This window comes from Carassius auratus, unplaced genomic scaffold, assembly GCF_003368295.1.
Source record: "Carassius auratus strain Wakin unplaced genomic scaffold, ASM336829v1 scaf_tig00003900, whole genome shotgun sequence".
NCBI lineage: Eukaryota > Metazoa > Chordata > Actinopteri > Cypriniformes > Cyprinidae > Carassius > Carassius auratus.
In genome coordinates, this window is record NW_020523567.1 from 2,193 (window position 1) to 18,208 (window position 16,016).

Below are 16,016 nucleotides of genomic sequence, written 5' to 3' on the forward strand. Positions count from 1 at the left end.
TATCAATTTCTGTTCTCTTATATATTTTGTAACAAATGTTAAAGATTTTGTTATACTTTGACAATATAATTTGCCTTGATTGGCATGAATTTCATACGGCCATAATGCTCTTAAACAGTTTAATAAAATGCCCTGAATTATAAAAAGGGCAGCCGCATTTGTTTAATGCATATTAGGCCGTTTGAGAGCGATAGAGAGAGAGAAAGAGAGAGAAACATAGGTTTGATGGATGTTAGTGTAATGATAAAGCGCGAACTTGCGCGCGGTCATTTCGAGGCAAGGTCACGCCCTCAAAATATAGGGTGGAAACTAAATTAAAAGCATAGGATTAGATCAGTTAAAACTTACAGCCTTTCCTTTCACAAACCAATTACATTTTTTAATTTCAATTCAAAACGGAATTTACATTTATTGTCTACCTCTTCAATAGCCACCTCACATAGTGCTTCAAATCTGGATTCTGTAGCTAAAATCAGAAGTGCATTTATTAACTTTTTACATGGTCTGCTATAATGTGTTTCAAAGCTCATAAAAGCCAGTCTCTGAATCATTGTTATCCATGCACTTAACTCCCACAAACACACAGTTTATTGAGACTCCCAGAATGCTGTGAGTATACAGGGAGGAGTATTGTACAGGGAGAATAAATGAATGAATGTAATGCTCATCTTTCCTCATCCTCACTAGCCGTAGCTCCTCCTCCTCCTCCCGACTCCTCAGAGTGGCTGTATGCGAGCTCCTGGGCCTCCAAAGAAAACAGACACGCAAGAAAGGAGGAACATCTCTTCTTCCCTCGTCACTCCATTCACAGAGCCTGCGAGAACTAGCTCCTGCTGGGACCTCCAACCAAGCCCCCGTTAGCTTTCTCCCATTGTGACATGGACTATTCTGGTTAAAAAAAAACGAAAACGTAAAGCCGCTACACTTTTTTTTCTGGCCGTGACCCATCTTGACTCAGCAATGACACCTTGACTTTGGATTTTAGCACCGAACTCAAACATCTCTCAGCTGGGCCTATTTTGTGAGTAGCCAAAAATGGGTTCTGATGTACGTGACCTCAACACTCTTCTCCCTCCCGTGCCCCCACTGCCTGTGGGGAACGGTAACTGCACCCTGCCCGTGAGCAGCACCCCACAGTGGGCTCCGATGCTGGACTTTCACACCCGGAGCTCCCTACAGCTCGCTGGCCCAGCACTCTTTCATCAAGCAGGAGCCCAGTTGGGGTACGGCCGACCCCCATGAAGACCCTCACTGTGGGCTAAGCGCCTTTACCGTGCACTTCTCCGGACAGTTCACTGGCACTGGGGCCTGCAGGTACGGAGCCTTCGGGGCCCCTCCACCCAGCCAGCCTCCACCCAGTCAGCCCAGGATGTTCAGCAATGGTCCTTACCTCTCCAACTGCATGGACAGCCAGCCCAGCTCCAGGAATCAGGGTGAGAAACTGCTTAAATATATCTGTTATTCTGTTATTGCTTCTTTGTGACATTGCTTTGAAATGCTTAAAAACGATAAGCCATCATTTATCATTGTAATATATTTAACAAGGGCAAAAACATGACGTTAAAAAAAATAAAGATTCTTTATTAGAGTTTCACATTCCACATAAGGCTCTTTATAGCGAAAAAAAGAGATTATTAAAATATAATTAACAATTTCATTTTGAGGAAAACTATTCTTGTAAGAACTGTTTACTGAAAGGTTCTTTATGGAACCCAGAATGGCTCTTATGCTGAATCACTGTGAATAACATCTTTTTGAAACATTTATTTTTAAGAGTTTATGGGGCCTATAAATTTACAGCTTATTTTAATTTAATTTTTTGTCCCCAGTCTTTCAGTTTAGATTTCATCTGTTTAATACATTTAACGCAAGCTTATTAAAGCTTTTATGTTGTACATCTTGAAAAAACAAACATTTTTTAAGATTTCTGCTCTTTATTTTTAGCTATGATTTCGCATATCATCACTCTAAATTTAATAATATGTTGAAACTAGACCATTTAAATAAGTCAGATACTGGCATAAAAGTCACTGTTAATAAATTTGTATAGTTGTCATTCAGTAATCATATTGTCGGAGACTGTATTTAAGTAATTAACAGATTTTAAAAAAGACTAAATTAGAGAAGTACTGCGAACGTTTAATGATTTTGCACAAAAAATGTTTTGAAATTATATTTTACTGCAAGATACTCTGACGAGAAAAGTAAAATGAATGTTTTATTCTTTCTGACGATAAGTCGTATGGACACCTGCATTTCTGATGTTTAATTAAAATTCATATTTGATATCTTCTGTGCATTTTATGATTATAGATAATTGCCCTCCTTTCATTAAATAAACACCTTACAAAATTGCTACATATTTTGCACTCCTAACAATTGAATCCAAGTTTTTAATCCACTCTTGGTATTGTATAATTGTATTATTATTATTATTTATTAAAATGTTCTAACTTTAATAAGAAAAGATCATCAATAATAATAAATAACATCATACATGAGATCTTGTCTTGTCTGAGTTAACCCAGAATTATTAAACCCACCATCACTCCCTAAGCCATCTGATACTCATTTAGATCTAAATTGCGTTTTGGAAATCTAAAGTTACAGTTAATTGTGGGTACTGCCACTCTTCGCAGCATCAGGCCACACTTCCAGCCAGTGACCAGCTCTTCACTGACTCCCAGGTTCAAACTCTTGCTGAGACCTGGAAGGGTGGAAGAGAAATGGTCATCTTTAATGAGTTTTTCTCTGTCTGAGGTGAAAGTGGTTGGCTTGTAATTAATGAAGCTGGTGGTGGGAGATCATGATTTACGATGCTGCGTCTGACCTGGGGTTACACCGAGGCATGATTCACCCCTAAACCTTGTGTCGGCTCTCGGCTACACCGTCCTGCCGGCGTTTGTTTTCCTCGCACAGCTTGTCCGCTCACCCCCGCTGGGAAACTGAGGACTGATTAGCATCCAAGAAAGAATATTCCTATTATATGGAGAGATGCTGTGTGTTTGTTTAATAACAGAGTAACAAAAGTTTCCTGATTAATTAGGCAATAAACGGTACATAACTTATATTTAAACTATAATTCTAACTTATAAAAATATTAGACATTTACGGAATAATAATGCAATTCAAAAATTTCAAAAACATAAGATCTTTGTGTAAAATCTATATTTACACTTATATATAATTATACATTTTTTGAAATATATTGTTGTTATTTATATATTTAAAATATATAAATGTTTTTTTTTATAATAAAATATTAACAAATATATATGTACAATATTTCTGCCTCCCAGGTTATGGCACAGTGTCTTTTGATGGAGCCACGAACTACGGACACACACCTTCCCACCACACCTCGCAGTTTCCCAACCATTCCTTCAAGCACGAGGACCCCATCACACAGCAAAGCAACATGGGTAAACAAACACACCATGCACTTAATTACATTTTGTAATGTTTTTATAAGCGCACATATTGGAAGAGACTTTAATCTGCGAACACTTTCTGCGTGTTTGAGATCGGGCCCTTGCTCTTTGAACTTACAGAGCGATCTCTGTAATGTCATTCAGGGGGCAAGTTGCACAAAAACGTCCCATTGCAGAATAATAAATCAGCCTAAACTTTTCTTCGCCCCATAAACTTTTCTGCTCTTATGTACGTCATAATATTAAACATCAGCAAACAGCTAACCGGACGATTTGGTGTTCATTGTGCCACAGTAATATCTCTCTGAGGTCTCCATGCTTGTGACCGGGAGACTCTGCAATGTGAGATGCCTTTTGGAATGTTTAGAATTACCATGAGACGCATTCATAATACGGGGACCGGATGAGCCAAAGCAGTGATTCCTCATTTGCACTTTGAAACGGAGAGCGAGAGGTCTGCGTGCTTTATGGCTTCAAAGAAAGTCATCCTGTTGTTTTCATAACTGCTAAGTGTACTCGGCTGCGTCTCCATAACCCTCCCTCACGCTCATATTGCCTTTGTAAGACGGACTACGCCACACATGCTCGATCATGCATTCCGCTGGACAGCAAAGTTATGATACTCTGAGCATCTAGGCATGGATATTTTCCATCAGGGACTCCAGACAAACAGAGTGCACAAATCTTCATTCTCATTAATTAAACTCTACACAAAAGTATTAAAAACAAATTGTATTAAAACACAACAACACAATGTGGTTATCCAAGGAGTGAAAGAAGTGAAACATTAGAACATTTCTTAAGGAAAAAAAAAATAATTTCTTTATCTCTTGCATAAGTACTGTATGAAGTCATGTTTACTTTAAAATAATTAATTTATTTAAAACATATAAACTGGTCCAAAGTTATACACAACAAAGAAGAAAACATAAAAGACTGGAAAAAAAGAATGAACACAAAAAACGCAAAAGATTTTGTATTAAATATAAATATTTATCTTTTTCTTTTTATAATATTTTATTTTCTACAATACTTACATAGTTAATATTGATAATAAAATCCAAAAAGATACATATTAAATCCAAAAAGACATTAAATAATACACAAGAGATAATTAATATAATATAAGTATATATTATATATGTATATAATATAAGAATATGGTTTTTATTATTATTATTATTATTAATAATAATACTACTACCAATAATAATAATAATAACATATATATATATATATATATATATATATATATATATATATATATATATATATATATATATATATATATATATATATATATATATATATATATAAATCTGATTTTTGGCAAATACAAAGATGTTGTAGATGCCTTGGTAAGATCTTAGAAATCAAATCAGTGCCAGAAATAAACGCCATCAAAGGTTTTTGATTTATGTTTGTTTTCTTTCAGGTGACCAGCAGTATCCTGTCCCTCCTCCAGTATACGGCTGCCACACTCCCTCAGACAGCTGTACAGGAAGTCAGGCTCTGCTCCTGAGGAACCCATACAACAGGTACGGCTCCAGTCCTATCCTTCACAAATAACATCTCAAAGCCTTCTGAAACGTGTTCCTTACATGTCTGACTCCTCACTCTCCCTCTACAAGACATGCAGGTCATTGCCACTTCGAAAGTTTCTTAAATGTTTTCTTAACAGAAAAACAGATTTCATAAAATATAATATGTATCTTAAAAGATATGAAGGAAATGAGATATGAAATGAGACATGAGCAATATGAAAGAAAAGGCATGCACATGGTCACCAAATTCTTAAAAAAATAAATAAATAAAATTGTCCAGACAGGCTACAGACAGTACAACTGATAGCTGTTAGGACACATGGGTTGCAGGAAGTTCAAATCCGGTTCTGTTCAGTGAGCAGGACTGTGCAACAATCAAAGACACGTCAGAATCTGTTATGGCTCCTCCAAAAAGTCACGTTGCCACTGAGTACGTAGAGGAAGTGGGAAAGTTAGTCAACAAGAGAAGGAAAAGGAGGATGTTCGAAAGTTTCTGTAAGGATTTTTTTTTTAAAGAACAAAAAATGGTTAAAGCATTAAAAATATGCACTGCCATTCAAAAGTTTAGGGTCGGTAAGATTTTTACAATTATTTTTAAAGTGTAGAGATTGCATTAATTTGATGAAGGATACAGTAAAGACAGTACTATTGTAAAATCTTATTAAAATTAAAAGAGCTGTTTTCTATTTTAAAATATTTCAAAATGTAATTTATTCCTGTGATGCAAAGCTGAATTTTCAGCATCATTACTCCAGTCTTCAGTGTCACATGATCCTTCAGGAATCATTCTAATATTTAATTATTATTATCAATTATATATATATATATTTTCAGATTCTTTGATTAACAGAAAGCTCAAAAGAACAAAATAAATATTTTATAACATTTGATTAATTTAATGCATCCTTGTCGAATAAAAGTATGAATCTCTTAAAAAAAAAAAAAACGTACAGACCCCAAATTTTTGAACAGCGATCTAATCTTTATATATATAAATTATGGGAAAAAAGTCTCAAATTTTATTTAATCAGTATAAAACAATTATGTGAGAGGGGTTTAAAATGCAAATAGGTATAATTTCCTTTCACAGCATATTGCCAATTAAAAGCTGGGTCCTGTCAAATGTGCTTAATAAAGGTCAAGTGCTGAACAGCATTGTGTACTAGGCCAAGATAAACGGTTTAATCCACCTCCCGTTTGCACTTTCAGACCAGCTCTGAATTCTTTCATTCTGATAAGTGGTTAACTGTTCTCAGTGGAATTCCCTTCGCAACTTCGGCTAACAGTGTGAGTACTACAGCCCCAGAATGATCTCACATTCCTCGGATGCTTTCGCCATGTTGTTTTTCCAGCACAGAGGGAACATAAAGATTCAAAATAACAGAATTGGGATGATAAGAGGACTTTGACTCAGGTCGTACAGCATTTTCCAGTTCCCGTTTCTCTGCGCTGTAATAAACAGTCTCCTATCTATCGGGCTGCAGTGAAGCGGCTGTGAATCCTCAAATCAGAACGCTGTGATGCTTTTCAAATCAAACGCCTGGTACCTACAGCCCTGTATTTACACAGGCCTCTGGTTAAAGCAGTTTTTAGGTAGCACAAGGCGGCTGGAATAAAAACATGTCCAGATTTTCAAAGTAAAATTAGGCTGTTAATCTCAAAAGCAGATGTAGTGTACGAAAATGTAAACCATTCACAATCTACAGATTTCCTGCTTCCATCTGTGTCTGGTGCGTCAAAACTGAAAAACAAAGATCCAGACCATGTTCACAGAGCAAAGTTGTGTATTAAAAAAACCTGTGTATTATTTGAGCTGCAAAGCTTTGTAAATTAATTTCACCTTTTTTTGGGGGGTTTTATGGTTTTAGGGATCACGTTGTCCTGCAAATTAATCATCAAATTGGATATATCTTTACATGATTAGTATGCAATTTTTGCATAATACATGCTAAAATCATAGTAAAACATAGTTTACTGTACATCTTGTGGCTACTGTACATCTTGTTTAAACATTTCATGTATTCTATCCTGTTTAAAGGAATCTTACAGGTTCATTTTATAAAAGTACTGATATTAATTCTGTTAAAACCTGTGTATTATTATTTGAGATGCAGAGCTTTATAAATAATCATTTGTACAGTAATTTAAAGTTTTAGGCGTTAGTTATGACAATGAATTGTAAAACTGTACAACTTTACACAGTAAAGATTAGTTCGCAATTGCTTCACACTAAAATCATGTTAATGCATATATCGTATAATGTTTACTGTAAGTCTTGAGACTATACATTTGAAATATTTTAACATTTAGGAATTGGGTCCATTCGCTTTCATTGTAAGTGGCTCAATATAAAGCAGTTTTTATTTAATTTTTTAAGAAAAGGAAGTCAAAATGTATTTTGGGGCTAACCAACACTATGCCACAAATGCTGTTGATTGAGTTTAACATTTATGACAAGTCATCAAAATTTAATTTATACTGTCAATCACAACTAAACTAAGTTATCATTTTTGGAATTGTCCTGAAACATTTCTAACACAAACGTGTCAGATTAGGTTCTTCAGCCAGTATTTTCTCTGTTGATACTGAAATACTGTTATGTTTCTCCAGCAGTGAAGCAAGCGCAGTACCAGGTACCAGTTCATACCGCCGTACACTGTGGCCTGTCTATGATGAAACACTATGATGTCAGAGTTGCTGTAGATAAATCCAAACTATGTGTTTGCGTGAGCACCTGGCAAGGAAACTAATGGTCCTACGGACAGGCTTTTAATAAAGCATGGCAGGTTTTTGGTCAGAGGGATCACCTGATTAACTGATCACCCCAGTGGTTTGGTTAACCTCCTTTTTTTTGTGCACATATGACACATTCATTCGCTGTTACCCAGGATGCCTTTGTCAAAAAGGCTATTTTTCATGCACACGTTCTTTACATCTGACAGTGGTTGCTGTTTTTTTAAGATTAAGAGTGCTTGTAGTACAGGAAAGTACTGTATATGCATATGTTCTTCAATAGTATTTCTGTTGTTTTCAATCCTAGCAGCGATAATTTATATCAAATGGCAGCGTCGCAGCTGGAATGCATGGCGTGGAATCCCGTCAACTCTCTGGCGTCCACTATAAAGAGGTAGGTCGACGTGACCCGCTTCTGTCACGTAGGAAATTCTTCTGTGATTTGAATAAGCACATATTTGTTTCAGCTAAGAGAGGAGGAGGACTTATAATATGCTTCATTTAAGCTGGTACTTAGACTAGGAATAATGAATGAGAATTTAATTTATTGTGAGGGCTTGATAAAAAGTCTGAATTCAAGTTGGATTATGTGTGTGAACCACGATGGGTTGGGTTCTGTTTCTTTTCTGGTGCATTGCCATGCAAATTCATTTCAAATAGTACAATACTATAAGAAAGAGAAAAGTTTGATGACAAAATATATATATTTTTTCTTTTAAATTAAAAATATTATTTAAGGTGAAATGAGTAATTTTTGTGCCTCTAGCACCACCAAAAAAAAAAAAAAGCATAAATGTTGACAGGTTTCTTTAACACTTATCCCAAATGTATGCTATTGGTTGAATGGAATCGTAGGTGTTAAAATTAAGAAGTGTTTTTTCCTGTTAAGAACCAGTTCTATTGCTTTAAATAGCTTAACCGAGTGACATTCGGATCCGTTAACTGTTGTCACGCACATTTTTCCTCCATTCTTGCGGAACACAATAATGTTAATGTGTTTCCTGCCTTATTCAACTGAATCAACAGACAACTCGATTCATTTAAATCAGATAAAGTTACAGATACAGTTACTCCTATAAACAGCTTCTTTTTAGTGAAACGAAAACCTTTTTTAAGTGTAGTCTGATTCGGAACAATTGTCTCTTGTGAATAAGTCAGTTCCTTGTTGTGAATTAATTACAGCGCAACCAGTTTAGTCTGATTCCCGAAACAAATGATTCTAAGGAATCAGGTTTTTGAGTGACTCAAAAAGATCAAGAAGTTTTGGCTGGTTCCCAAACAAATGACTCTTGTGAGACGGTTCTTTTTAGCAAAGTTTCACATGGCCATGATCTCTTCTCCACAACTTTCTTCTCATCTTTTTTGTTTGTGCCAGAGAGTTGAGTGTGCACATGCAGAATTAGCCTCTGTTTTGTCTGGCTAGAGAATGATATCCTGCCATATATTTCTACCAGTGGCACCTCAGCCTTGACCGGGCCGAGCGCCGACCTGCCGAGAGGAAGGGAGCCGTGCAGGGGGGGAGGTGGAAGTGCATCAGTGCACAATGGGACAGTCTTTACTCCCCCTGGGACCCAAGCGAGAATCTGCAATCACGTTCGGCCAGGCGGGGAGGAGGCTGTGACCTCTCCCCAGCCTCCCTGAAAGAATCAGAGGAGCCCTGGGTGACCGAGTGATTCATATGCTGATAAATGAGAGGGACGGGGCTGGTTTCAGTTTAGGAAAAATCAGACATGCTGATCGATCTCAAGGGGGCTGCCATGGAAGCGATGCTGTGGCTCCTCAAGCCAAACTTAATCATTCCTATATACATCCAACTATCTACAGCTCTTCGCATACCTCCAGATCCCATGCGTGTCGCAAGCCCAAGGTGGTTTGGCTTGGGTGAATGAATGAACTGTGAGAAGATTTACTGCAGGATACTGTTTTGGACTGTCTTTTCTGTCTGGCTGGTCTTGAATACAGACAAAGAGAACTTGTGAACTTCGTGAAAGTTAGTTTGAGCAAGGGAAAGATCCTCACAGTAACAGTTTCCATAATGTGTGGTCTTTTCTCCGAAGTGGAGAAACATGGTGTAGAATTGTCTTGAGAAACGTGATTTTACAGCGAGATGTAAAAAGCCATACCGCTGAGGTTCAGGCAGAAGTTCAACAGTGAGCAAGACCATACATTCCCCATTCATCTCTCTGACTGGCCCTACCTCAGATGTTTAGGGCAAAAATATTGCTCTCTGAAACAGGGAGCAATTTGCCCCAATGTCAAGATGAGTTACAAAGACATGACTCTGACTGTGTATTTTATGGCTAGCAATGCCCTCTATATGTCATCCAAACTATGTGAAATAATGCATGGGGAGACTTAGGAAGGACTGTATCTGCCGTTGTGCACAAATGAGTAAGTTATGAGTTAGAATTACATTTTGTGGACAGTTGCTTTAGCGTGGAACAATTGTTGAGCAATTGTTAACTGTTGAACATTATCAAAAAAAGCTAATAATAATTTTGTTAATCAGTATTTTTCTCTTATTTAGTTAGTTAAAATATCTGATACAGTGACTTGTTGGGCTCACTTTTAAATGTCTTTGAAAGATGTCTTTTATCCTCACCATGGCTGCATTTATTTGATGAAAATAGGAATCTTTTGTAAAATAATAAATGTATTTGCTTGTAAAATTTGATCATTTTAATGCATCCTTGCCTTTTTTTTTTTACCCCATTGGTAATTTTTAAGTTTTAAGCATACAAATCAAATAAATAGACAAAATGTAAAAAATAATAACGAAATCACTAGATATATGCTTATAACTAGGAAATAAAATTTCCATTATTTTATTTTCAACTATTATATATTTTTTTTATAAACCTACTTTATTCCATCTGATCACATTAACAAAATATTCCCCTATTTAATCCCAACCAGCCACGCAGGAGGGTATGAGAGTGACCCCAGCACGCCCATGGTCTACAGCTGCAGCACGCAGTACCGCATCCACACCCACGGCGTCTTCAGAGGCCTTCAGGTCAGTATCTCTTGCTCACGGCCCTGTTGAGTTCACTCTCAGGACACAGTAAGATTCTTTGTGCTCTAGGGATGTGCCCACACTGGGCCAAGGTCAGGCCATGGCGTACAAAGACACACAGACACCGACACACACCTCATACACAACCCTAAATCAAAATTCGATTATACAACTTGCTAAAATGATCTATAATCTAAAAAGTGCAGTACAGTCCCTTAAATAACTAATAAAAAAAGAGAGACAAATTTAATTTAAAAATAAAGTGCTGAAGAAAACCATCTGACGCAATGAGAACGCAATGCGAGAGGAAGCAGGCCCCTGCCAGAATAGTTGAGAGATTTGAAAGGCATTTCAGGATGAAAAGCGAAGAGGAATCACTTAAAAAAGTCCATTAGCCGTAAAGCTGCAGTTTCCAGTTGCCTGCTGCGTATCCATATAAATCATTAGCTCTTAATTAATGTCTGTCAGCGGCCTTAAAGCTGTAAAAGAAGAGATACTCCAGAGCTGCTCTCGCTCTCGCTCGCTCTGTTTATTCTTTCCCTCTTTATTATATAAATGCATGATGGGCAACTTGCAGTGTTTAGATAGATAGATAGATAGATAGATAGATAGATAGATAGATAGATAGATAGATAGATAGATAGATAGATAGATAGATGCATAAAAAACATTATCTGAAATTTATCGTTGCAGACAGCTAATCTGAATTTAACTGTCACAAACAAATCAAACGTAGCATGCTAGGCGCTGCGTGTATTGCCTGGCCTGCTGTGTTATCATCCCCGTGGAGTCAATATATAAGTCTGGCACTAAAGCTGTAGAACAGTTCCAGTAATTTACTTATCAGTAACACTTAACACTCATTCATTACCACTCCAGTGTACAGAAATGCCATTATGCTAAGCGCTACTTAATTAAGAGCAGATGGGCTTTAGCAGTGGGCAAATGAGGGTAAGGGGAGGAACGGGGGGAGTGAAGCAGTGAAATAGGGTCTGCCTAACATCCGTGACTAACCGCTCACAGTTAGAGCTCATATCAGTAGCATGGGGAAATCTGAATGATCATTTCACAGTTAATTCTGCAGTAATGAACCGATTGGACATGCTAATCATTCGTTTTCCCCATGGGCGCTGGGTTTGGATGTCTTGTTCACTGCGCAGCTTTTGCTGTAGCATGAACTGAATGTTTTTGACTTTCTCGCAGGATGTGCGGAGAGTACCGGGCATTACACCCGCCATTGTGCGTTCATCTGAAACCAACGAAAAAAGGCCGTTCATGTGCGCCTACCCGGGCTGTAACAAAAGATACTTTAAACTATCTCACTTACAGATGCACAGCCGTAAGCATACAGGTAAGACACAAATACCACAAATAAATACCTTTAGCACAAATGCTAAGGTTATCATTAACATGTTTGGTTGTATTAAACTCATAGGGGAGAAACCCTATCAGTGTGACTTCACAGACTGTGGTCGCAGGTTCTCCAGATCAGACCAGCTGAAAAGACACCAGAGAAGACACACAGGTTTGCGTCTCCATCTCTTATAGTTTCTCTCTTCCTGTTTTCCTCAAGTACTTCCTTGGTAGCATATTAAACTATTTGGTGAGGGAGATTTTCAGATCTATGCCCTCTTTTGAAAAAGAAGTGTGCTTAATTGTATTACATTTAAAAAGTATAATATATATATATATATATATATATATATATATATATATATATATATATATATATATATATATATATAAAGTGTACATTCCTAGCACACTTAAGTACACTTTTAAAAAGTTCACTTTGTTTTACTAATAGTGTGTAGTAACTCACTAGTGTCAAATTAAATGTTTTACTTTAAAATACATTTAAAATCTTTATTTTAATATTTTGTCATGCTGTAAAGAAGTATACTTAAATGTTAATGCACAAATACTTGATTATAAGTCATTTAGTGTATCTTAAAATTAATATATCTTAAATGTACTAAATTGCAACTTCATCATACATAATTAAGTACATGACATGAAAGTTTTAATAAAAATTACATTAAAACGTATTTTAGTTTACCATAAATTCTTGTCAGTATATTCGATAGTACACTTTTATCATATTTCAAAGACAATAGAAGATAATTATGACAATTGTGAAATCGCATATTAAGATGTACTTAAGTGCATTTAATATGAACTATAAAAACATTTTCATTTAATTGTCAACAATATGCAGTTAAGTGTCCAAAAACATTATATATTATTTTAAAGTATATTATTTTCAAAATAGCGTACTTTATTTTTCAAAAGGGCTCCAACAACCCGATCTCACGGCAATTCGTACATATTTTACGAGGTGGCTTATTCGTACTAATTCTTATGACCACACTCGTATTTTACGAGTGGCACAATTCGTATGAATTTGTACAAATTACATACACCTAACCCCGCCCCTAAACGTAACCATCACTGGGGTTTAGACAAATCGTATAAAATCGTGTGAGGTCGTACAAATTCGAATTAGTCGTGAGATAGCATTGGCTCCAAAGACTTGATTCAGATTTCCCACAATCCCTAAACCCACAGCGACACTGCCATGCAAGTAGAATGATGTTAATGATGCTAATTCTTCATATCTTAAACAAAAAACTTTAATAGTCTACAATTTGTCACTTAAAGTTGCCTACATGTTTACATTTTCATTTTTGAAAACACTTTGATTATTTCCTCAATTATTTAGCGCAAGTGTTTGCTGATGTATTGCTCACATACTTAATATAAGAGCACTTTTTCACTCATTTTGACACATTTTGGCATGGCCTCTCTACTGTAGCCTGTACACGTCCTCTCCTTGTGTGTGTGCTGTATGTGTGTGTGTGTGTGTGACCACACTTGTGTGTTCCTGTGTGTGTGTAGGCGTTAAGCCATTCCAGTGCGAAACCTGTCAGAGAAAGTTCTCACGGTCAGACCACCTTAAGACCCACACCCGGACACATACAGGTAAAACAAGTGCGTAAACCTTTTCATTTTTTCATGATTCTCTCCTCTCTTTCCACTCTTTGATATAATATAAGATTTGATATTGATTTGATATAAGCTTGATATTTTCTGTGTGTATTCGAAAGAGCGCACTGAAAAATCAGTTGACTGCAGTGGTTCTCAACTACAAATAATATATATATATATATATATATATATATATATATATATTGTTTTATTTATTTTTATTTTTATTTTTTTTTTTTACTAATATTCACGATTTTCAACAACCTGTTACCATTCTTAAATAACGGTACATCATTTTTCTTTACTAGAAAAAAACACAACTAATTATAACTCAAAATTTAAAATAGTTATTAAATGCATAATGTCGAAAACAGATGAAAATTTTTTTGTGTCCATTTATAAATATAATCGATAAATAAAACAAAGAGATAAATACAAATAAATATAGTAGATCACAAAGGAAGTTTTGCATAAATAATAGCAATAATTATTAGTAGTGAAATATTCATAATGCCTGTTGTTTTGTTTGTTTGTTTGTTTTAGTCGAATGATAGTAGATATTAAAAGCAGAAAAAAATTCTTACCATACAAAAGTCAATAAAAATGTCTTAAAAATATAATTAGTATCAATAACTGTGTATGACCAATCATATGCAAAATTATTAACATAAATAATGGCTGTATTAAAAAATATATGTCTAAATGTATTGAATTTTAATGAATTTCAAGTCAGGAATTTCAGTAAAGGACTGGTTGAATGCACAGCTTTAAATAAATAAACATAGTTTTTCAAATTTGATACATTATTTAAATAATTTGCCTTATATTATAATTTTTTGTTATCCTATACACAATTATATGATTAATTACATTTGTTTATTTGCATTTATTTATTATCTGGGTTACGACCCACCAGTTGAGAACCACTACTCTAGGTGACCTCAATATTATTTCAAAAATATTGATATTTCTTATAGATCTTCTACTTTTACCTTCGTTTCCATGCTAATGTCTATATCCTCTTTATCTCTCTCAGGTGAGAAGCCCTTCAACTGCAGATGGCCAAACTGCCAGAAGAAGTTCGCCAGGTCTGATGAGCTCGTCAGGCACCACAACATGCACCAGAGGAATCTGACGAAGCTGCAGCTGGCCATCTGAGCCACGTCCCATTGGCATGGGGTGCTGGTGCGACCCCATCCCAAAGCATTAACTGCAGCTTGCATAAGGAAAAGCAATAGTCTGTTTTCCTTTATAATAGTTCTGGTTGTGGATATGGGAAACTGGCAAGACATGACAACACTATCTTTATCTGCATGTGCAGCGCCCCCTAGAGGCAGCTCGCAGCAGGCTTCAAATACACCATTACAGTGGCTTGAATATAAAAGTATGGTTCCAGTGAGGAAACCTAATGTCTTAAATAAGATTTTGAGATTTGGGATGTGAAATATTATGTAACTAACAGTTAATGATGTCGTTTTTAGAGTAATTTATTATGTTTTGTTGTAAATTAAAAATGTACTTTTTTTTTCTCCTTGTGAAACTCATCAAAACTATCCGTCCTTGGCCTGTTTTTATCTGGAATTGTGAAGCTCTCTCCACTGAAGCGCTCGTCCATGCTGTTTGTAAAAATCCACTCTCTTTGACCAGTTAATTTATGAGTAGGTCACACTGGTTATGTGACTGAGCGGTTGTGGTCAGGTTGTAAATATTCATTTCAATCCTCAGCCAACACCAAAAAATTTAAATCTAACAGGTAAAATTCTGTTCGTGGGAAATGTGACTCTTATATAACTAACGGAAAGAAATGTGAATCATATTTGGATGGAAATGTTTTTTTTTATTTTACTTTTTTATATAAATGATCTTTGTTTGTATGTTTGTCATATATATCTGTTATTGACTTTTTGATTTTTATTAAACTCTCTGCATTAACTTGATGAGATGTGAAGCTCTGAATTGAATTTTAAAGGTCCAGAGTATTGTATTTTTTTAAATAGAGAAACATTTTACGGTTGTCACTTGATAGTTAATGTCTCATTTAGTGTGATTTTTAATTATGGACTGTATTCAAGGTTAATGTGGGTTTGAAAAAGTCTTAATTCACCTTTCCACAAATTAAGGTCTAAACGTCAATGCATTAAATATTGAATGCACTGCACAAAATGAATACCATCCTCAGGATTTTTGCTTTGTTTTTCAAAATGTGTATCTAAACATTCTTAAGTCAAGATAAATGTACTTGAGAAGCATACTGAACATATGAACTCTTGTTCTCTGAGATTTGAACAAATTTAAGTGAGCTTA

At 35.7% G+C, this 16,016-nt stretch overlaps 1 pseudogene; it reads left to right on the forward strand.

The window, feature by feature from the left end:
- Positions 1-1,035: 1,035 nt before the first annotated feature.
- Positions 1,036-15,649, forward strand: LOC113070426 (Wilms tumor protein homolog; annotated as a pseudogene).
- Positions 15,650-16,016: the final 367 nt, after the last annotated feature.